At 41.0% G+C, this 22,341-nt stretch overlaps 1 pseudogene; it reads right to left on the reverse strand.

The window, feature by feature from the left end:
* The window catches only part of LOC126959147 (ATP synthase F(0) complex subunit C2, mitochondrial-like), a 38,290-nt pseudogene extending 17,510 nt beyond the window's left edge, over positions 1-20,780 (reverse strand).
* Between the last annotated feature and the right edge of the window lie 1,561 nt (positions 20,781-22,341).

The following is a 22,341-nucleotide window of genomic DNA, read 5'->3' on the forward strand; positions in this document are numbered from 1 at the left end:
TGCCCTGTTTCAGCTCACTCTCTGTGGGCTGCACCCACTGTCCAACCAGTCCCAATGAGATGAACCAGGTACCTCAGCTGGAAATGCAGAAATCACCCATCTTCTGCATTGATCACGCTAGGAGCTGCAGACCAGAGCTGTTCCTATTTGGCAAACTCCTATTTTCTCTTTTTGTCCCACAGCTCCTAGAGTAAGGAGGGACTCAGTGTTTGGAGAGGGGACTGTCACCTGAGAATTAGTAACCAAACCTCAGATCCTGGAGGATTCAGCACCGTTTGTGGAAGTTGTCAACTCTGCTGACACACAACAAGGTCCTAGTACTTTAACACCATTTTCAGAAATTTTGAGGTTCACCTACCATATTGTCCTGTCACTATGGTTGCCAGATTTAGCAAAAAACAAAACCCCAAACAGGTTGCCCAGTTAAATCTGAGCTTCAGATAAAAAAACAATTTTTAGTATAACACGCAGAATACATTTCTAAGGAAAAAAATTATTTTCTCTTCTTGACTCTATATTTTCGGATTTGTGTTCTAAAGAATACTACTGTGTATGGGATGGTAATAGGTGCTCCATAAAAGAATTCTGTGGACAAATTAGTTTGAAACTCTTTGGCTAAACAAAGGCACCTTGTTGTGTGTGTGTGTGTGTGTGTGCATGTGCAAATGTGCATATGCATGTGTATGTGTGCGCACACAGAATTAAACTGCAGGACATTTCAGAGCCTTGTCTGTCTCTTATCAATATGCACTTGACTCTTGAGGGAGGTACTGATGCAGTGATACAAACTGATTTGACCACGGAGCTGCCAAGGAACCTAGTTTGGGAAACGGTATCCTGGATAGATGCCTTTTCTTTTTATGGAATGTTTTTACAGAAAAATTACTTTGTCACCATTTCCTATAACCTTAGGTTGTTTATATTTGTAATATTGCCAATGTTTTGAATAAAAGCAAGTAATTTGCAAAAATAGAAGGGAAGATTTTTCTTTTTCAGTTAGCTCCAAGGATGAGAAGGAAATACATTAATTTTCCAAGCTTCCTGTGAATGTTATGTTTCATATTGCCATTATACAGATTGTTTTATACTTTCTTTATTTCTAACCTTAATTCTTAAATTATAACTTTCCTTTTCTATTTTCAGTGGTAATGGTAAGGTAACAATTGAACTCTTAAAAATTTAAACAAAATGTATTTTTTATTTAAAATAATTTATTTTTCATTATAGAAAATATAGAAAAGAATAAAAACAAAATGAAAGAAATAAAAATCACCCAAAATCCTGATATTCAGAGATAACCACTGTTGATATTCTGCATAAATCAGAGCTGCTAACAGTAGTTTAAATATGTGCTTTATTTGACTGTATAATATTTACATTTTTTGAATTACAATGCCAGCATTTACAACTGGAATGATTTCTCACAAACACACATATTTCTAGTGTCTTCTGAAATATTGAGAGTAGGCATCAAGTAGCCTGCATTCCAGCATCGCAGAGCTCAAAGCTGAATGGGAGCTGCTCTTGCTAGGAAAGAAAACTCCTTGTCCTAGTTTATCTGCCTACACCCTGAGGTTTTTGGATTTGAGACTCTAGTTGTAAGCCATTCTGATCTTTTCCTTCTTGGAAAATATTTAATTTTAAAAAGAGAGTATCCTTTCATATTCAGTTGTAAGTTCTTAATATTTTGCGAACATTTCCCTACATCATTAAATGGTCTATGTATTATATTTTCTGCATAATATTCCATTATATGGGTATGCCATACTTTATATAACCAATCCCTTACTATTGGGTTTTTATGTAATTCCTTTTTAATCTATTAAACACATGATACAGTAGGATAAACATCCTTGTAGCAAGATTGTGCATGTGTATGATTCTTTTTTTATTAATAAAGTTTTGTATTTGAAATCGCTGGTTCAAAGAATAGAAATATTTTGAGGACTTTTGAGACTCCTTGCTAGTTATGCTCACCTATACTTTTGTATGTTGAACAAGGAAATAACTTTTTCAGAGCTCTTAATAGGTTAGTGTGTCTTTCTAGGAGCATGTCTGTGGTAAGCAATGTTTCCCACACTTTGAAGCAGAACCCTCTTCTCACAAACCCCTAACTACTCCCAAAGCAGTACTGTTCTGTGGAGGAGAGTCTGAGAAATTTCAAGCTGAATTGGTGGTTGTGAGGAAGTGCAAAAGGTGACAAGCATTTAAAACAAGCTGTATTTACGTCACAATTCCATTTAGCTGACAACTGAGCTTAAGGTTTAACTGCAATATGTTATGAATTCCTACTCAGAGATACCTTCCTGAAAAGGCTGCAAGCCTGTGGGATGGGGACTCTGTTCTTACCATTCTCACTCCCCAGAGCTCCACTTCCCAGCCCCTTCTTTCTTCCTTCTTCCTCACCAGTGCTACCCTCATTGCCCCTGATTATTTTTCTGATTATTTGTGAAGGAAAAAGGGCTGAGATTCCTCCTCTCTGGGCAGGGCATCTCTGAAAAAAAGTCAGCAGCCCCAGTCAGGGGCTTATAGATAAAACTCCCATCTCCCTGGGACAGAGCACCTGGAAGAAGGGGTGGCTGTGGGCACAGCTTCAGCAGACTTAAATGTCCCTGCCTGATGGCTCTGAAGAGAGCAGTAGATCTCCCAGCACAGTGCTCGAGCTCTGCTAAGGGACAACAGACTGCCTCCTCAAGTGGGTTCTTGACCCCCCGTGCATCCTGACAGCAAGATACTTTATACAGAAGGACTCTGGCTGGCATCTGGCAGGTGCCTTTCTGGGATGAAGCTTCCAGAGGAAGGAGCAGGGAGCAATCTTTGCTGTTCTGCAACCTCTGCTGTGATACCCAGGCAAACAGGGTCTGGAGAGGACCCCCAGCAAACTCCAGCAGACCTACAGAAGAGAGGCCTGAGTGTTAGAAGGAAAACTAACAAACAGAAAGCAATAGCATCAACATCAACAAAAAGGATGACCAAACTAAAACTCCATCCAAAAGTCACCACCAGCAAAGACCAAAGGTAGATAAATCCACGAAGATGAGGAGAAACCAGTGCAAAAAGGCTGAAAGTTCCAAAAACCAGAATACCTCTTTTCCAAAGGATCACAACTCCTTGCCAGCAAGGGAACAAAACTGGATGGATAATGAGTTTGATGAATTGACAGAAGTAGGCTTCAGAAGGTGGGTAATAACAAACTCCTTTAAGCTAAAGGAGCATGTTGTACACAATGCAAGGAAGCTAAGAACCTTGATAAAAGGCTAGCAGAATTGCTAACTAGAATAACCAGTTTAGAGAAGAAGATAAATGACCTGATGGAGCTGAAAAACACAGCATAAGAACTTCGTGACGCATACACAAGTATCAATAGCTGAATCCATCAAGCAGAAGAAAGGATATCAGAGATTGAAGATCAACTTAATGAAATAAAGCCTGAAGACAAGATTAGATAAAAAAGAATGAAAATGAATGAACAAAACTTCCAAGAAATATGGGACTATGTGAAAAGACCAAACCTACATTTGATTGGTATACCTGAAAGTGATGGGGACAATGGAACTAAGTTGGAAAACAGTCTGCAGGATATTATCCAGGAGAACTTCCCCAACCTAGCAAGACAGGCCAACATTCAAATTCAGGAAATACAGAGAACACCATAAAGATACTCCTCAAGAAGAGCAGCCACAAAACACGTAATTGTCAGATTCAACAAGGTTGAAATGAAGGAAAAAATGTAAGGGTAGCCAGATAGAAAGGTCAGGTTACCCACAAAAGGAAGCCCATCAGACTAACAGCGGGTCTCTCTGCAGAAACCCTACAAGCCAGAAGAGAGTGGGGGCCAATATTGAATATTCTTAAAAGAATTTTCAACCCAGAATTTCATATTCAGCCAAACTAAGCTTCATAAGTGAAGGAGAAATAAAATCCTTTACAGACAAGCAAATGTTGAGAGATTTTGTCACCACCAGGCCTGCCTTACAAAAGCTCCTGAAGGAAGCACTAAATATGGAAAGGAAAAACCAGTACCAGCCACTGCAAAAACAAACCCAAATGTAAAGACCATCAACACTATGAAGAAACGGCATCAACTAAGGGGTAAAATAACCAGCTTAGGATCAAAATATGGCATCAAATTCACACGTAACAATATTAACCTTAAATGTAAACAGGTTAAAGGCCTGAATTAAAAGACACAGACTGGCAAATTGGATAAAAAGTCAAACCCCACCAGTGCGCTGTATTCAGGAGACCTATCTCATGTGCAAAGGCACACATAGGCTCAAAATAGAGGGATGGAGGAAGATTTAACAAGCAAAGGGAAAGAAAAAAAAGCAGGTGTTGCAATCCTAGTCTCTGATAAAACAAACTTTAAACCATCAAAGATCAAAAGAGACAAAGAAGGGCATAACATAATGGTAAAGGGATCAGTGCAACAAGAAGAGCCAACTATCCTAAATATATATGCACCCAACATAGGAGCACCCAGATTCATAAAGCAAGTTTCTAGAGACATACAAAGAGACTTAGACTCCCACACAATGATAGTGGGAGACTTGAATACCCCACTGTCAGTATTAGACAGATCAGCAAGACAGAAAATTAACATGGATATTCAGGATGTGAACTCAGCTCTGGACCAAGCAAACCTAATAGACATCTACAGAACTCTCCACCCCAAATCACCAGAATATACATTCTTCTCAGCACCCCATTGCACTTATTCTAAAATCAACCACAAAATTGGAAGTAAAACACTCCTCAGCAAATGCAAAAGAAAGGAAATCATAGCAAACAGTCTCTCAGAACACAGTGCAATCAAATTAGAACTCAGGATTAAGAAACTCACTGCAACTCACTAACAACTACATGGAAGCTGCACAACCTGCTCCTGAATGACTACTGGGTAAATAATGAAAAATAAATAAGTTCTTTGAAACCAATGAGAACAAAGATACAACATACCAGAATCACTGGGACACAGCTAAAATAGTGTTTAAAAGGAAATTTATAGCACTAAATGCCCACAGGAGAAACCAGAAAAGATCTAAAATTGACACCCTAACATCACAATTAAAAGAACTAGAGAAACAGGAGGAAACAAATTCAAAAGCTAGCAGAAGACAAGAAATAACTAAGATCAGAACAGAACTGAAGGAGATGGAAGGGATGAAAAACCCTTCCATATATCAATGAATCCAGGACCTGTTTTTTGAAAAGATTAACAAAATAGATAGACCACTAGCCAGAATAATGAAGAAAAGAGAGAAGAATCAACTAGACTCAATAAAAAATGATAAAGGGGATATCACCACTGATCCCACAGAAATACAAACTACCATCAGAGAATACTATAAACACCTGTACGTGATTAAACTAGAAAATCTAGAAGAAAAGGATGAATTCCCGGACACATACAACCTTCCAAGACTAAATGATTGAGCAATAACAAGTTCTGAAATTTAGGCAGTAATTAATAGCCTACCAACCAAAAAAAAAAAAATAAATAAATAAAAAGCCCAGGACCAGAAGAATTCACAGCCGAATTCTACCAGAGGTGCAGAGAGGAGCTGGTACCATTCCTTCTGAAACTATTCCAATCAATAGAAAAAGAGGGACTGCTCCCTAACTCATCTTATGAGGCCAGCATCATCCTGATTCCAGAACCTGGCAGAGACACAACAACAACAAAAAAATTCAGGCCAATATCCCTGATAAACATCAATGTGAAAATCCTCAATAAAATACTGGCAAACCGAATCTAGCAGCACATTAAAAAGCTTATCCACCATGATCAAGTTGGCTTCATCACTCAGTTGCAAGGCTAGTTAAACATGCAAATCAATAAAATCCATCACATAAACAGCACATAACGACACATAAACAACATCACATAAACAGCACCAATGACAAAAACCACATGATTATCTCAATAGATGCAGAAAAGGCCTTAGATAAAATTCAACACCCTTCATGCTAAAAACATTCAATAAACTAGGGATTGATGAAATATATCTCAAAATAATAAGAGCTGTTTATGACAAACCCACAGCCAATATCATACTGAATGGGCAAAACCTGGAAGCATTCCCTTTGAAATCCAGCACAAGACAAGGATTCCCTCTCTCATCATTCCTATTCAACATAGTATTGGAAGTTCCGGCCAGGGCAATCAGGCAAGAGAAAGAAATAAAGGGTATTCAAATAGGAAGAGGAAGTCAAATTATCTCTGTTTGCAGATGACATTATTTTGTATTTAGAAAACCCCATCGTCTCAGCCCCAAATATTCGTAAACTGATAAGCAATTTCAGCGAAGTCTCAGGATACAAAATCAATGTGCAAAATTCACAAGCATTCCTACACACCAATAATAGACAAACAGAGAGCCAAATCATGAGCGAGCTCCCATTCACAATTGCTACTAAGAAAATAAAATACCTAGGAATACAACTTACAAGGGATGTGAAAGACCTCTTCAAGAACTGCAAACCACTGCTCAAGGAAATAAGAGAGGACACAAACAACTGGAAAAACATTCCATGCTTATGGCTAGGAAGAATTAATATCGTGGAAATGGCCATACTGGCCAAAGTAATTTGTAGATTCAATGCTATTCCTGTCAAGCTACCAGTGGCTTTCTTCGCAGAATTGGAAAAAACTACTTTAAATATTATATGGAATCAAAAAAGAACCCATGTAGCCAAGACAATCCTAAGCCAAAAGAACAAAACTGGAGGCATCACACTACCTGACTTCAAAGTATGCTACAAGGCTACAGTAACCAAAACAGCATGACACTGGTACCAAAACAGATTTATAGACCAAAGGAACAGAACAGAGGCCTCAGAAATAATACCACACATCTACAACAATCTGATCTTTGACAAACCTGACAAAAACAAGCAATGGGGAAAGGATTCCCTATTTAATGAATGGTGTTAGGAAAACGGACTAGCCACATACAGAAAATTGAAACTGGACCCCTTCCTTACACTTTATATAAAAATCAACTCAAGGTGGATTAAAGATTTAAACGTAAGATCTAAAACCATAAAAACCCTTGAAGTAAACCTAGGCAATACCATTCAGGACATAGGCATGGGCAAAGACTTCATGTCTAAAACACCAAAAGCAATTGCAACAAAAGCCAAAATTGATAAATGGGATCTAATTAAACTAAAGAGCTTCCGCATAGCAAAAGAACTATCATCAGAGTGAACAGGCAACCTACAGAATGGGAGAAAATTTTTGCAATCTATCCACCTGACAAAGGGCTAATATCCAGAATCTACAAGGAGCTTAAATGTACAAGAAAAAAAGAAAAAAAAAAAACCCATCAAAAAGTCGGCAAAGGATATGAACAGACATTTTCAAAAGAAGACATTAATGTGGCCAACAAACATAAAAAGCTCATCATCACTGGTCATCAAAGAAATGCAAATCAAAACCACTATGAGATACCATCTCACACCAGTTAGAATGGCAATCATTAAAAGTCAGGAAACCGCAAATGCTGGAGAGGATGTGGAGAAAAAAGGAACGCTTTTACATTGTTGGTGGGAGTGTAAATTAGTTCAACCATTGTGGAAGGCAGTATGGTGATTCCTCAAGGATCTAGAACCTGAAATACCATTTGACCCAGCAATCCCATTACTGGGTATATACCCAAAGGATTATAAATCATTCTACTCTAAAGACACATGGACATGTATGTTTATTGCAGTACTGTTCACAATAGCAAAGACTTGGAACCAACCCAAATGCCCACCGATGTTGGACTGGATAAAGAAAATGTGGCACGTATGCACGATGGAATACTACGCAGCCATAAAATGAATGAGTTCATGTCCTTTGTAGAGACATGGATGAAGCTGGAAACCATCATTCTTAGCAAACTAACACAAAAATGGAAAACTAAACACCGCATGTTCTCACACATAAGTGGGAGATGAACAATGAGAACACATGGACACAGGGAGGGGAACGTCACACACCATGGCCTATCAGGGGGTGAGGGGCAAGGGGAGGGATAGCATTAGGAGAAATACCTAATGTAGAGGATGGGTTTATGGGTGCAGCAAACCACCATGGGACACATGTACCTATGTAACAAATCTATACGTTCTGCACATGTATCCCAGAACTTTAATAAAAAAAGTGCCCACTTTAATTCCTTTTCAGAATACAAACTTAAATAAACTGACAAATCAGTAGACTCACAGTTTTCTTTTTTTTTTTTTTTTTTCTTTTTCTTTTTTTTTTTTTTTTTTTGAGGCGGAGTCTTGCTCTGTTTCCTAGGATAGAGGGCAGTGTAGTGATCTTGGCTTACTGCAACCTCTGCCTCTCCCAGGTTCAAGCGATTCTCCTTCCTCAATCTCTTGAGTAGCTGGGATTACAGGCAGGTGTCAACATACCCAGGTAATTTTTTTTTGTATTTTTAGTAGAAACGGGGTTTCACTATGTTGACCAGGCTGGTCTCGAACTCCTGACCTCAAGTGATCTGCCTGGCTTGGCCTCCCAAAGCAGACTCACTGTTGAAACTTGGGAGCAACAGCTTGCTTTGCAATGTGGAGCTGTAAGCAGTTCACCCTCCAGAGAGGGTTGAGGGTGACCTTGGAGAGGAAGACAGGGAGATCTTGAAGAAGTCCCTGAGGGGAAGTCACCTATGGCTGTGGGGATAGTAGATGTGAAGGGGGTGGGACTAAAGAAGAGAGGAGTTAGTGGTGTTGGAGGCTGGGTGGGGAGGGTTGTGAACCAGAGCTGCAGTAATAAAAGCCACAGTGGTAGAAAGATACGTGGTCACTGGGTGTGGTGGCTCATGCCTGTAATCCCAACACTTTGAGAGGCTGTGGTGGGCAGATCACTTGAAGCCAGGAGTTCAAGACCATCTTGGGCAACACGGCGAAACCCTGTCTCTAATAACAATACAAAAATAGCCTGTCATAGTGGCACAAGCCTGTGGTCCCAGCTACTCAGGAGGCTGAGGCATGAGTTTGGCTTGAACCCGGGAGGTGGAGGTTGCAGCGAGTGGAGATTGTGCCACTGCACTCCAACCTGGGTGGCAGAATCAGACTACATCTCAAAAAAGAAAAAAAAAAAAAAGATATGTGGTCAAATTAGAGAGGGAGAAGAGAACCCTCAGGATGAATTTCAAGGTATCTTACTCATCAAAGATATATGAATATATGTGTATATATAATTACCTAGGCCTTTTATATCAATGCTGTACATTTTATGAAAAGAGATAGACAACTTTGTGCAAATGATGGTTAAAGAGGCTCTTATGACTAGAGTGGTCTTAAACATTTTTCAAAAGCACGAAGACAAATAGCATAAAGTCACTTTAAATCTTAGCATGCAGAATAAACAAGAGTTAACATTTTTAGTGTTGTTTTTCTAGAACTTCTGAGCTAATTTCTCCGTAAACTGTTAATGAGTCCTTATTTAATTCCCACTTTTAAAAATGTAATTAGAAATCCTTTGCATTCTCTCCGCTTTCTCTTGGGTTTAAAAGTTCTTCTACCACAGAAAGAAGGATGAGAGAGGTGGCTGCTTCTTGTTTTTGGATGTACACACACAGTGGTAACTAGGTCACCTCTGGTTTTAACAGGCTTGCTGTTTACTTTGTCATGGAAAATGCAAGCAATAGCAACTTTTCTTCATTTTTTAGTCTAATTTAATCAAACACTATTGCCATTTCTTCCTACAGTTTATTCATTACTGTTCGTGTTTAAAAGTTAGATTTTGCAACTTTGAACCTAAGAAGTGAGTTGGTGTTTCCTGAGGTGCAGAAGGAGAAGGGGCCGGAGAGAGGAAAGAGGGAGGAGAAGTTATCTGAGAAACAACTTTGAAATGGAGATTTGCGTGCAGAAAGTTCATCGAGGTGTGCTCTTGGGTATAACTCCTGTGAGGGAATGAAGAAAGCAGGTTTGTGCAGAGGGACAAGTTGAACTATGTAATTACAACAAAAGCCTCAGCCCAGTGCTGGAGCTAGAAAGCTCTTCCAGAAGTTTGTTTGTTTCTTTGTTTTTTTGAGGCAGGGTCTTGCTGTGTTGCCTAGGCTGGAGTGCAGTGGTGCAGTCATAGTTCATTGTAGTCTCAAACTCCTGGACTCAATTGATCTTCCCTTCTCAGCTTGCCAAGTAGCTGGGACCACAGCTGTGTACCATCACACCCAGCTAAGTTTTAATTTTTATTTTTTTTGAGAGGCAGGGTCTTGCTATAATGTCCAGGGTGGTCTTGAACTCTTGGCCTCAAGTGATCCTTCCACCTCAGCTTCTCGAAGAGCAGGATTACAGGTGTGAGCCGCCATGCCCCGCTGGAAGTATTCTTAGTAGAGGCAGGGGTTTGGCCTTTGTGTCTTTGCACTGACCAGTCATTAGATGGGAGCTGAAGGAGGAGTAAACTGGAAGCCAAGTAGCTCCTTCAGCTAAGAGCAATTTTTAGATATCCTGCTGTGAGCAAGCAAAATGCTTGTCACCTGCAAAAGTGAGCACCTTGGTTCAGGAGGGAATATCTAGGTGGTGCACCAGAGCATGTCAGATTTCACCTGTTGTGCACTTGGGTCCACTTCCTTGATATAATAAATTTATCCCTTCCAGGAATAGCTCTTCTAGGATTCTCTTTGGTTCCTTTTTTTTTTTTTTTGAGAAACTTACAAGAGAAAGGTTAGTGACATGAACTACGTCCTCCACTGCTGCAGCTGGTCTCAGTGATGCAAATGCTACTCATCATTTCCTCCTCTATGTTCCCTTCACCCCCAGAACTTCTGCTGTTCTAGGTGGTTTACCAGGTGGGGTGACCGGGACCTCTGGTCTGAACCTCTGGTCACCATTCCTTTCATATCTTATATCAGCTGCACTTGTTCATTTACCATCAAAGTTAGTCAAGAGAGTACCGAAACACCCTAGGGGACCACCTGGATGTCAGACATGTCCTTCCCTGTCTCTCTTGTCTAAGGACACCCCTCACTTGTTCCACTGATCAGGGCCAATTACTCCTGCCAGGATGATGTCCTTTCCTTACCTGCTAGTCTTTTGGCACAAGAAACCTGAAGAAGCTGAGTTGCAGCTGTAGCCTAATGATTAATGTCATTTTTGCTGTGTCCTCTGGTACATGATTTTTCTTCTGAACCTGCAGGAGTCAAAGTTCCAGAGATAGGAAGTACAAATTTCATAAAGGGTGTGAATTTTCTGTGTTAACTTGGGTGGGCCACAGTGCCTGGATGTGTGGTCAAACATCTTTCTGGATATTTTTGTGAGCGTGTTTTTTTGATGAGATGAACATTTAAATGGCTAGACTTTGAGTAATCTGGTTGCCTTCCATAATGTGGGTGCACCTCACCAATCAGTTGAAGGCCTGAATAGAACAAAAGACAGACTTTCCCCCAGCAAGACAAAATTCAGCTGGTTTAGGTTGGGGCGCTCAGAGGCTCCCACTTGGCCTTCCACATTATGGAAGTACTTAACCCTGAGGCCAAGAAACCAATGTGGGAATTCTGCCTCCTCTTCTTCTTTCTTCTTCTTCTTCCTTCTTCTTCTTCTTCTTCCTCCTCCTCATCCTCCTCCTCGTCCTCCTCCTCTTTGTCGTCCTCCTCCTTCCTCGTCCTCCTCCTTCCTCATCCTCTTCCTTCCTTGTCCTCCTCCTTCCTCGTCCTCCTCCTTCCTCTTCCTCTTCTTCTTTCTTCTTTCTTCTTCTTTCTCTTCCTCCTTCTTCTTCTTCTCCTTCTTCTTCTTATTCCTCTTCTTCTTTCTTCTTCTTCTCGTCCTCCTCCTCGTCCTCCTCCTCCTCCTTCTCCTTCTACTTCTTCTTCTTCTTCTTCTTCTTCTTCTTCTTCTTCTTCTTATTATTATTATTATTATTATTATTATCATCATCATCATCATCATTTTGAGACAGGGTCTTGCTCTGTCACTTCCGCTGGTGTACAGTGGTGCTATCATAGCTCACTGCAGCTTCGATCTCCCAGGCTCAAGCAATCCTCCTTCCTCAGCCTCCCAAGTAGCAGGGACTACACATGCATATTATCATGTCCCTAATTTTTCTATTTCTTTGTAGACAGATTTTACCACATTTCCCAGGCTGATCTCAAGCTCCTGGGCTGGCCTTGGCTTCTCAAAGTGCTGGGATTACAGGCGAGAGCCACTGCGCCTGACCTATGTTGGTATTTTGGTAGGACTGAGGAAATTACCATTAGGTGGGTTCTTGAACCTAATGTATTCATCATTAGGTAGACCTGGAATAGAAGTGGGGTCAATACAACATTTCACTGGGGCCCAGTATGACTTGGAGCCTATGTCTAGTAGGACTCAGAATGTCCTGGTATTTCCCTTTCTCCAATGTATGGTTACCCTAATATATGATCATAGGTCCACTTGGCAAATGATCTGGGTAATCATATACATAATCATACTATATACAATTGCCTTGGTGTTTCCGGGTCTTTTCTCCTGAAGACCCAGTCTCTCCTTCAGTCAATGAGTTTCTGTGTTTGAAAAACAGACTCAGATCCAGAAATTGAAATTGAAAAGAGATCATAATGTTTTTATTAGAGTAGCTTCTCTCGTCCTCTTGATGATTCCTTCTTGCTTTTCTCCCCTGACTTCATAGCAAATATGTCTATTAGCTGCTTATCTATCTTGTGCACAGGCGCAAGGACTCTGTGTTCTGTGAACCATCTCCCATTGCTCTCCATAGATGAAGCTCCTCTGGATCTCACTCTGACCATGCCACCTGCATTGCTTCTGATTAAGCGTCAAGTGTACCTCCTGGTCTTGATTGTTTGGGGATTCTATCATCCTCTATGTCATTAGGGAGCCACGTTACATGATGGTATATCTTTCTGCTACCCCTGGCTTACGAAGGACAGCCATCATTGTGCTTCTCCACAATGCTGGTTCTTTTCTCACCAGCATTTTTAATCCTCTCCTTACTGCTTTAAATAGAGCGTTCTTCTGGTGCTCAAGCAGAATATACTTGGCTGACAAGTTACTGGCCTTAGTGGTATATCCACTCCAGCATGTCCATTTCTTTGAGTCTTTTGATCCATTTGTCTATCATCTATCATGGCAATTCTAACATTTCTGTGAGTCATCAGTTTTTCTAAGCATCCAGGAGCTAGCTCAGCATGTTTGTCTCATATCCTTGGATCCTTGAAAGGGTGTTAAATCCTATATCCTTTATACAGATTTATGTTTTATTCCCCAGTCTTTTCCAATAAAGCTCCCTTTGGATCCAGCCCCATATATCTGCTCCTGGCCCCTGCTGGTAAATGTTGACTATGTCCTGTAGTTCCTTCAGGGAGTGATGCCTTTCCCTATAACAGGCCCACTATTTTCTGGATGGGATATATATATATATTTTTATAGGAACTCACTTTGTCACCCATGCTCTGGAGTGCAGTGGTGTGATGATCTTGGCTCACTGCAACTCTGCAACTTCCGCCTCCCAGGCTCAAGTGATCCTCTTGTCTCAGCACCCCCAAGTAGTTGAGACTACAGGTGTGAGCCGCTGCACCTAGTTAATTTTTGTATTTTTTTTGTAGAGAGGGGGTTTTGCCATGTTGCTCAGGCTGGTTTCAAACCCCCGAGCTCAAAAGATCGGCCTACCTCAGCCTTCCAAAGTGCTAGGATTACAAGCTTGAAGTACCACACCCAGCATAGATGAGCTATATTTTGACTTGATTACTGGTCTTAGTTACTGACTAGGAAGGAAGGTGCCAGGGTGAATCGTGAGTGGGGTTCATATTGTCCTGCAAGGTAGTGGCATCTCTACTTCCCTTATTTGCAAGAAATGGGGAAGTTCTAACCTTCAACATGGGATAGTAGGACACTTCTGGAGGGGAATTTGGGGTTCCAAGGTTTTAAAGTACGTCAGCTTAGATGTCCAGATCCCAAGTTTTAGGACTCTCCCCAGCCAGAACTCTCGGCACAGTAGACCTTGCAAGGTTGAGAATTCAACCTTGTCTTGAGCTCTTCTAACCTTGTAATTAACTTCTGAACCCAATTCTCAGCTTTTCTACTTTTTGGCTGCAGGATATAACAACGTTTTCATATGTTATCAGTTAGACCCTTTGATTTTCATAATTCACCTGGAATTGGTGATTAATTACCCTCAGCTTTTCACTGTCTTTCTCTACTCATTGATAGCACTCAGCAATAGCCATCTGATTCCATTGCCCTTATAATTACTACTTCTCAAATGCCTGAGATATAGTAAACTTGTGAGTGCATTCCTTTCTGCCACTGTCTCCTCCTGGTTCACTACCAGTGAAAATTTAAGCAAGTTAACCAACCCCTACCAAAGACCAGGGACTTCAGTAATGCATCTGCCACCAGTGATGGGGTCTTTATGGCCGGCCAGTTAGCAGGTGGGCCAGCTTAAAGATCCCATTTTCAGGTTCTGTGTTTGTTTGTTTGTTTGTTTGTTTTTTGAGATGGAGTCTCGCTCTGTCGCCCAGGCTGGAGTGCAGTGGAGCAATGTTGGCTCACTGCAAGCTCCGCCTCTTGGGTTCACGCCATTCTCCTGCCTCAGCCTCCTGAGTAGCTGGGACTACAGGCGCTTGCAAACACGCCCAGCTAACTTTTTGTATATTTAGTAGAGATGGGATTTCACCGTGTTAGCCAGGATAGTCTTGATCTCCTGACCTCATGATCCACCCATCTTGGCCTCCCAAAGTGCTGGGATTACAGGCGTGAGCCACCGCGCCCGGCCTCAGGTTCTATTTTTTTCCATTGCCCCTGACATCAAGTGTCCTAGGTCAGGTACGCACAAAGTTCATTGGAGAATGATGTTGGGAAGAACACTTTTGAAAAAATGAAGGAAGCAGATTTGGGCAGAGGGAGAAGATGAGGGACAACACAGTCACAGCAAAACCTCAGCCATCCCCATAAGGAACTCTGGCATTGGATGTCCCTTCAAAGTAGTCAATCCAATGCTTGCCTGCATCAACTAACCATTAGATATGGACCACTCTCAGGGAGAATGTGTAACCTTGGACAGAACAGTTTCCTTGGGCCAAGTGCAATATCCAGGTAGGAACTCAGCTATGAGTCATCTGCAAATCACTTCTGGAAGCTGAGGGAATTACTATCTTGATCTTGAAGAGAAAACTGGGCAGCACATCACAGCATCTACTATAGTTGTGGTCTGAGATCACTACTTGGATGTCTAATAGCGTCACAGGCTTAACATTTCCAAAGCATGGCTCTTATTATTATTATTTTTCTCTCTGAGTCTGCTTATCAGTCTTTGCAAATACTGTTATAAAGGATTTGTGAGGATCAGACCATAGCTTTTGGTTTGTTTCTTTCTTGCCTAAACCCCCATATGATGTCAGCAAGTCCTTCCAGTTATAACTTAAAAAGTATGTTTTGAGTCCACCACTTCTCTGTACCTTTACTGCTACTACCCTAGTAAGCCACCATCATCTCTTGCCTATAGCATTGCAAGTGTCTCTTAATCAAAGTCCGTGTTTCTATTCTTGCTTTCTACAATTTATTTTCTAAATGGCAACCACACTCTTAAAGATGCAAATCAGACCATGTCACACTTTTACTTACCTCTTTCATGATTTTGCATTGCACTTGGAAAAAAATCTAAACTCTTTACCATGGTTTTACAAGGCCCAATATTATCTGATACCTCCATATCTCTCTGACCTCATCTTCTCCTTTCCACCATAGTAGTCACTATTATGGCCGCCTAATAGTCATTTCCTCCCCTTTTCCCGACATAATTTTGATTTTTTTTTCAGAGCACCAATATTCCCAGATAATGGAGCTATAGTAATCTAAGCCAGTCATGACTGTACTTTCCTTGCCTAATTCACTGCTGGATGGGTGGGTGGGGAGTGTTTATTAACTACTTCGGGCCTATAACACCAAATAAAATTCTGCAAGAGGCTTTCTGAGAATCTTTAAAAAATCTTTTGTTGAAAGGAGATGATGTGGCTATCACTGGCCCTTCTCCATTCCTTCTGCATGAATGTAGACATGCTGCTGAAACCGCCACAGACATCTTGTGACCATGAAGAAAAGACCTAGGGAATCACAGAGATTTTGACTCAAATGATTGAGCCTCAAAAGCAGTCTCTTAGTTCTGTCCCTGAAACACTCAGCTTTTTCCCACCTCCAGGCCAGGCCATGCACTTGCTTTCCCTCTGCCTGGAACTCTTTTCTCTCGTATCTTTGTACGACTGGCTCCTCCAGGTCTCAACTCACCTCAAAGAGGTTCTTTCTGACCATCCAATTTCAAGTAGCACCCACCTCCATCTCTTGTCCTGGCACTCTATCATAGTATACACATTTAAAAATAGCACTTAGCATTTTGTGAAAATGCCTTATGGAATGAGTGATTACTTTTTTATAAGCTGTCTCTCCAGTAGAATGTAAGTTTTATGAGAGTTGGGATGTTATTTGCCTTGTTCAATGAAATTATCTCCAACACCTAGACTAGGGTCTGGCTTACAGTAGGTGCTAATGAATGTTGTTGAATAAATGAATAAATGTCATCAAATTCTAGCTGCATTTGGGCCATTCTCTTAATTTCTCTGATTTTTACAGTTTTTTGATTTTTTAAATAGGGATCAAGTAATACCATTTAGATGCACCATGAAATGCTATGAGTGGCAAATGAGACAATGTTTGTGGAGGTGCGTGAGATTGCAGAAAGCATTGATGGTGCAAGCTCTGAGATTGTGGAGTGATAACAGCTCTCTCTCATTTTTGAGTATCTATGCTGTAATGCTGTAGGCATTGCAAATTTCTTTCTTTTATTAGACTCTTGTATATGCAGAAGAGAGTTATGAGCCTAGGAACCTGAGAAAGTAAAATCAAATGACTTGATTGCAGTGTTTATTGCAGAAGGCACCTGGGAGCACTCTGGTTGCTGTGTCTGAATGTGGCATAACTTGGTCTGGGGACTGCAGAGTGAATGAGTTTGAATTTAGGGTACCAAGGGTAAAGTCAACATACAGGCAGCTGCTAGCAGAGTGGAATGATAAAGGCATGATTATCTGAGGAAAGTGACTGGGGATTCAAAAATCAGAATAATCATGATAATAAAGTCATAAATTGGGCTTTATCAAAGGAAGGGAAAAAGCAGAAGGAAGCATGAGGGAAATATGTCATTTAGTTGGTAGAAACAAGTGTATGGAGGTATTTTTGGCTGCTGTTTACAGAGGTGATGATAGGGGGAAATTATATTAAGAAAACTAGGGAAGTTATTTCTTGAAAATTTAAAACATAAAAGTAGACTAGGCAACATCTCTACATTGTTCCCAATAATATTTAAGAGCCTAATAAGGAGAATAGAAATGTAATTATTACCCAGGTATGAACAGGTGGAAATTCCAAGATGGAAGAAGTCAATATAAAATAATAAAAATGAGGTTCTACTCCAACAGTAGTCTTCACTTATTGGAGAGGTGATGTTTCACAGTGGAAAGAGGACTAGACTTGGACTCAGAGGAACTGATTTGCTAGACATTCATTTGCTAGACAATACTGATTAGATATCTTCCATGTCTAGACATTCTTGGGTGCTGAGAATACCACACAGTCTCTGCCCTTAGAGAGTAACTCTACAGGGCATTGTGGGCAAGTTGGTAAGCAATTTCAGCAGTGTGATAATACTGGAGTAAAGGAAGAACAGGGTGCTTTGAGAACACAGAATCCAGCCTGGTGTGTGCGTGGGGGGCGGGGGGCGGTGGGTGGGTGCGGCGTTGGACTGGGAAAATGCATTAGAGGAAGTGATGTCTACGCTGAGACTGGAAACATGCCAAGCTGGTTTGTGCCACAAGGCCTTTGCACCACCTGTTTCCTCTGCCCGGAATGCTGTTCCCTGTGCTCTCTGATATTTAGTTTAAATATTACCTCCTCAGGGTGGTTATTCCTGACTAACTAATGTAAGGAAGCCTGACAGAAAACCTTTAACAAATCACTGTTAATGTTTTTAGAATATTTATCATCATCAGGTGTTTTCTGGTATTTTTATTGTTTGTCTCTCCATTAGAATATTTTCTTCATGAGAGCTTGGACCTTGTCTTCTTTGTTCCTTGCTGTATCCTCAGTCTTTAGAACAGTTCCTGGCTCAGAAGAGATGCTCAACAAATATTTGTTGAATAAGCAATCAAACAAATAAATACTAATAACAGTTGAGGAAGGGAAAACGGGGACCAAAGGGGAGAGGAGAAAAATGTTCTTTCCGTCAGAGAAACCAATGGTTGTTGTGGGTTCTACAAGATTCCCATGCCCCCTCAGGATTTGTCGGAGAAAGCGACTCAGTGCTCCTCACCAGATCTTCGTTGCCTGTGTAAGGAGTTTCCTCTTCCACACTGATGGGCTTTTATTTCAATCTGATCCTATTCTGCCGCATTTTAACTTTCTGTTGGCACCCTCCTCTGTATTCCAGCTTTGCTACAGATATTTTAGTTTTTAGATATCCTTGGTTCTTCTAATGGAGTTTAGAGGTCAATCTGTGGGCTCAAGCTACCATCTTGAATCTGAAAATCTAAAGGAAAATACTACTCTTAGTTAAGGTTTGAACCCAAGTCATTTTTCCCCATAGATCTTCTGAAAAAGAAACATACGCAAATTACCTTAAGCCAAGCAGAACTAGGAAGGAAAATTTGCTGTAAAAGCAGTAAATGCAACTAACACAAAATAAAGTGTTTTAGAGTAAGTACATCAGGATTTTCCTTTTATGACTGAGGTTCCCCTGAGGGTAATTAATCTAAAAGGGTGCTCAGATAAGGTCCTTTAATATTGCCACCACCATAGAGCTGGCCTGTGGTGACTGGCACTAAGCTCTCCTTCAGACCCTGAGGAGTTTTTTGTTCAATATGCTAGGAACTTCAGTACAATAAGGTAAGGGAGAAGCTGTTCGTGGAAGGATCTCATGGGGCAGCTGCACCTCAGTGGACTCATCATGCTCTAGAATTAGATTTTTAGGTTCATAAAAGTAATTTTATTGTTCTTTTGTTGGGTGGTAGTCAAACTTCCATGTTTCTGATTTATCCACTTCAATGTGCTGCTGTATTTTGTTCTACCCAGGGCATTCTCTTCTGTGAAGAAGGTTTCCTTAGGACACCAAATGCTTAATACACATAAAATAGAGTAGAATATAAATTCAATTAAAAATAAATTTGAATGGAGGAATGAATAAGATTTTAAGAAAAGCTATGTCAACTTTGAAAAGAAGAGCAAAGTTGGAGGGAGTTCGTCTGATCAGAAGTTAAAGCATATTACAATGCTATAATAATAAAAACAGCAAGGTTCTTGTGTAAGAATAGAGAAGTAACCTAATGGAACAGGACAGAGAGTTCTAAGAAGATTGAGGTATATATGGAGGCTAGGCTTTTGAGAAAGTGGCATAAAAAAAAGTGGGGGAAAGAAAGGTGTGAAGAAGTTTCAAGTTCTTCCTTTTTTCCTCTGTCCACTTTCTGTTTGAAATTCTCTGCTTTGTTCTTTTTCAATCCTCCCTCTCATGCAGTGGGAGAGGTGGGCCCATGCCCAGGAAGAGGAGCCTCACCCCACTTCCCTGCTGCAGGAGGCCTAGAGGAAGTGAAGCAAAGGAAGAAGGGTCAGGTAACTGGGGCCTATTTCTGACCTAGGCACTCTAATCCAGAGTTACAGGAGACTAGAGAGGGATTTATGGATAAAACCATAATTAATTCAACCCAAATGTAATTAAGTAGCCTATGCTTTTGTCCCATACCCTTTCTGAGGCATGTATTTCCATAAAAAGCCCTAATGTAATATTCAAATAATCAGATAACAGGTTTGCTGAAGGCTTTAAAAGGAGACAGGAAAGAGGATTCATATGGCTTAAAAATTCTCCATTAGACCTCTCTGTTCTAAGGAGATGTTGCAAAGGATCATGCATACTGGGATAAAAAGAATTTATGTTCATTATTGCAGTCAACCCACAGCCTGCCTTCTGACCATCAGTGATTCACATTCCTCCAACATGCAAAATATTCCCAACTCAGGACTCACCTTGTCTCAATTCTTTTTTTATTCCCACTCCATATCCAGAATCTTTCCATTACCCTGACCACCTCAGCTCCCTTCACAGTTTACACACCTTTCTCAGAAAAGCCCAAGAAAAATCCCTTGAAAGGCAGAAGGCAATTGCCTGTAGTTAGTACTTTATTTTTCCTTTGCCTAGAATTTACTCTATGGGCATATTATCCTTTCTTTGGGAAAATTATAGATGGCTCATGCCAAACTTATGGACCCCAGATCCTGGCTAGCACTTCTTGGGAAGGCAGTTACCATTATTTTCGGTTATAAAGAGCGGTGTTGCTCCCTTCCTAGATTTTGGGGCATGACTCCTCTTTTGGGCTTTTATGTTACCCTGTGCATTCTTTGTAGATTATTTCTAGTGTTAATTATCTTCAATAGTAGTTCTTCTGTCACTTCTGGACAGAATGGGCTTATTGTTTGAAACTCTTGTACAAGAATAGACTAGGATAATGACTTTTTCTTGCTTCATGAACTTTAAAATATTCATTTCATATTGTTTGATGGAGATGGCAGATACTCTTCCTTTTGTGTGCTTAAGACAGAAAACAAATTTCAGCAGAGAGCAGAAAAATACCTTTATTTGGAAAGTAAAAGAATGAGTGAGATAAGCGTTTTTTTTTTTTTATGCCAAATCTTATTACCTGGTTAAAATAATGCTGGTGTCTTTTATGTACATCAAATGGATCTACTTCTATGCAGGAAGCCTCCACCCCAGTCCTGTCCCTTCCTTGCTTGGCTGTCACTAACGTAGGAGTCATTGTTAATACGCTACACTAGTTCTTGAAAATAATGTGTAAGAACTGGGGGTGAGATGGAGAGAAGCTTGATAATTTGTGGGTCCACAACTGGGGGTGAGAAGGGTGAAAATCAGAAGCAGCTTTGAGGAAGTGACCACTCCCTCCCTATCCCAGGCTAGCTCCCAGGCAGGACTGGTCTATTTAATGTTGATTCTCCAGCCCCCATTCTTTCCCTTTGTAATCCAGCCTGAGACCTAACCAGTAAAAAACTCGTTTGGTTAAATAAAAACCTGTTAAAAACATGCAATCAACTCTTGAAAGCATAAGTAATGTTCTCACAGAGTTAATCTCTTTTTCCTCTATGCTTCTGTAATAGTTACCTCTTGCTGTATAACAAACCGCCCCAAATTTAATAGTCTAAAACAGCCATCATTTTATTTGCTCATGATTCTGTGTCAGAAGTTGGGGCTAGTATCAGACAGGTGGTCTGCTGGTCTCACTTGGGGTCACCCATGTATCTTTAGTTATCTGCGTTGGCTTAAGTTGGGCTGGCTCATCTCTGTTGCATGTGAACTTATCCTAGCTTGAGCTTCCCCACATGGTAGCATCACCTTCCAAGAGGGTGAGAGAAGAATCTGCAAGGCCTCTTGATGTCATGGCTCGGATGTCTTGCAATGCCATTTCTGTTGCATTCTGTGGGTCCAAGTAACTCACAGACCAGCCAAAATTTAAGGGGTGGCAAAATAAGAGGAGCTACAAGGAGGAGCTTGATAAGAGGAGCTACAAGGTCTCATTCCATAGGATGCATGCCTATAGGGATGGGAGGAATTATTGATGCCATCTTTGCAAATAATCCACCACAGCATCTATAGCACATGCATGGCTTTGTCTCTAAGCTTTAGAGAGAGGAAATCTTACTTGATATGCCGTGCCACAGGCACTAGGCCTTTCACAAAGCAAATGTTTGATAGTCATTAGTTACATTGATTCACATGTCGAAGAAGGGTGGAGTTACCATGAGTCTCATAGGAAGCCAAAATGTGGGTATCTGGACATCAAGTCAAATCAGGGGGCTTGGAATAGGTTCAGAGGCTAAAGGTGTAAGGCGTATTGGGGCATCTTCTGAGATAGCAACTTCTAAATGCCCATGGAGAGCTGGGAGGATCTGGCAGGAGTAAGGGTCAGGGATGAAGCTGGGAACGAGGAAATGTGAGTAGTGGGATTCAGTGAAAAAGCTTCAGAAGGTGGTTCAGGATCTGGGATGGGTTGATAGGCTCCTTTGGTGGAGAGCTTCGTGATCCAAAGACTTAGGAATTAAAAAAAAAGGTCATATGGCCCCCTGGTAAAATAGGACCAGGAGGCTGGGCGCGGTGGCTCATGCCTGTAATCCCAGCACTTCTGGAGGTTGAGGCGGGTGGATCACGAGGTCAGGAGTTTGAGACCAGCCTGGCCAATATGGTGAAACCCCGTCTCTACTAAAAATACAAAAATTAGCCAGCCATGGTGGTGGGCGCCTGTAGTCCCAGCTACTCGGGAGGCTGAGGCAGAAGAATCACTTGAACCCGGGAGGAGGAGGTTGCAG

The sequence above is a fragment of the Macaca thibetana genome, chromosome 7 (genome assembly GCF_024542745.1).
Source record: "Macaca thibetana thibetana isolate TM-01 chromosome 7, ASM2454274v1, whole genome shotgun sequence".
Taxonomy (NCBI): Eukaryota; Metazoa; Chordata; class Mammalia; order Primates; family Cercopithecidae; genus Macaca; species Macaca thibetana.